Source organism: Mus caroli, chromosome 8 (genome assembly GCF_900094665.2).
Source record: "Mus caroli chromosome 8, CAROLI_EIJ_v1.1, whole genome shotgun sequence".
In the NCBI taxonomy this organism is placed as follows: domain Eukaryota; kingdom Metazoa; phylum Chordata; class Mammalia; order Rodentia; family Muridae; genus Mus; species Mus caroli.
The window spans coordinates 12,223,728-12,226,227 of record NC_034577.1 but is presented as its reverse complement, the minus strand read 5'-3'; positions in this window follow the sequence as shown (position 1 = coordinate 12,226,227).

The window sequence follows — 2,500 nt, the reverse complement described above, 5'->3', positions numbered from 1 at the left end:
GGGCTTTAAGAGACTTAACATCTGTGATAGAAACATAGGAAGAGATCTTAAAAGTGATCTTTCCATTATAAACCCAGGCCCAACTGTATCCACAAGAGCAGATGGCTCCCAACCCCAGGCCTGTATGGACAGAGAAGCTCATGGTGGCTAAGAAGTNANAGGCATCCTCTCCAGCACATTGACTCAAAGTGTTTTCAGAGAACACAATTCCTCTGTGCATACAGCCACCTGAAAGGACACACAGAGGACAGTGACTCCCAGGAATATTTTGGTTCTTTGAAGCACACAGCAACATCCATGGAGAAGCTTTCCAACGAAGACAAACCCAGAGCAATTTTGTAATCCTTCTCAGAAGATGTTTGTGTTCCCATTATCCTTCCATGGAGTCTGCAGCATCACTTTACCTTTCATGGCTATTTCAAGGGATGGTGTCCTGTTGGCTCAGGATATGTAGATAAAAGGAGTATACCTAAACTTGGTTTGTAACTGGGCTGAAGAACTACACCAAAGAAATGAAGACAATATCCCCTCACTCTGACCATGCTCCAATTGTCCAGGCATTGAGAGCTTGTGTGTATNAGACTGGTTTTGAGACTTGGAGTACCTGTGCTGTCAGCCTTCACTGTGAATTTGCACTCAGAATACGGGNTATCTTCCCTCTGACTGCTGTGAAAGACTCTAGTGTGCATTTGCTGAAGTCTTCCTGCCAGAGTCATCTAGTAAATAAATGTGCTACAGTCAGGAATAACCTGGCTACATTCCAGTTCACATATGTCCATCATTTGATTCTGTAAATACAAAACTGACTCAGAACACGGACCACGTAATTCTGTGTGATAAGAATGATTAAAATCACTTGGATTCTACATTTTGTAAAATTAGTAGAAGCAGAGGAACCGGATTGTTGTCATCATGTAAGTGGATAAAGAGGGAGAGGGAGAAATGGAAGTAAAGTGGGGACAGAGGGGTCACCAATGGGTCTGGATGGCGTCTGTGGCACAGTCCTACAGTGGTAGTTAGCATGATTTGCAAATATGATTTGAAAGAGGTTTCACACAGCTGTGAAGAAAATATGNGAAAATGGGTATTAAAGTGTATAGTATGATTTTGTGTACACAAATGTTTAGTCATCTGTCTGTCATCTATCCTTGTCACCTATCAATCTTATCATCAAATTATCATTCATTAATATTCACTCATCTCTACCTGAATATCTGTTATCCATGTAATTCTTCATTATTCATATATTTAAAATATACTCTGAAGGAATCTCTGCCAAGTATTGCCTTGGACAATANTTTTTCAGTGCCTTGCATGTTAATTTCATTATGTGCTTCCAACTCATTATATTGTATAATTAATCCTATGTATATTGTATTTTATACTCTAAAATATTGAGCCTTGAAACCTGACAGAGTTCTAAACCAGTTCTGCCTCCTTCCATCTCTGAGAAAGTAAAACCCCATCTTCTAAGATACACTTTTCCAAACAAGTGAACATAAACATGGCCATGACATTATCTTGTTTTATCTACAAGATTGTGTACTTTTGTAGATAATGTCATCTTATGAGGATTTTGTAAGTTCACTGGAAATATTCCCATTTCAGTAAGGATTGAAGATGTCTGATCTGAGCCAGGTCCATCTTCTCTATCCAAGTGTGGAGGAATTTTAATCCAGAAACATGGCTGCTCTGGCAAGGGACAGCATCCAAAAACCTTCTAGGTCTGTGTGACCTGGCTTGAGTATAAGCACACCTTTAATTCCAGGAGACAGACACAGAANATCTCCAAATTCAAGACCAGCCTGGTATAGANCAAGTTTCGGGTAAAGAAAAGCTTAGATCATGGCATGCCAGTACATGCCTTTAATCACAGCATTCAGGAGACTGGATTTCAGATCTCTTGAGTTCTAGTAAGTCGATTCAGTCTAGTCAATGAGTTGAGAGGCAGTGCAGTAGAGTGAAATTTGTGGAATTTCAATTGGTGAAGANTAGAGGCAGTTTCATTCAGGTAAAGTTTTTCAGAGACAGGTTGCAGAGAGAACAAGCTAGATATACGTGAAGATAGAATTAGCCAAAGAGTGAGAAGGAGCCAGATTAGAACAGATTATCAGAGTTAGTTTGAGGCTGAGCAGAGCAATCTGTTGAGGAGCTAAGAGAAGCCACATTGAATTAGTCAACTTGGAGAGAGTTTGGGTTTGAACATCTGTAATATATATCATGAAACCCTCTATTGAAACAACTCTGAAACTAACTGAGACATGCATATGTCTCTAGACAGAACTTCAGCTTACATGGCCAATAAATCATGTTGGCTACAAAATTCTCATGACTTATTATTACATACCATTTTTTCATATGACATGAATGAAGATTTATATTGCAGTTTGATTACATGATCAGATTAATTTCTATAGAAAAACAATTGTCTTTCACCTTCTCAAACAAAGAGCATTAAATCATCCTTAATTGATCTGTGCACTCTGTACATTCCATACAC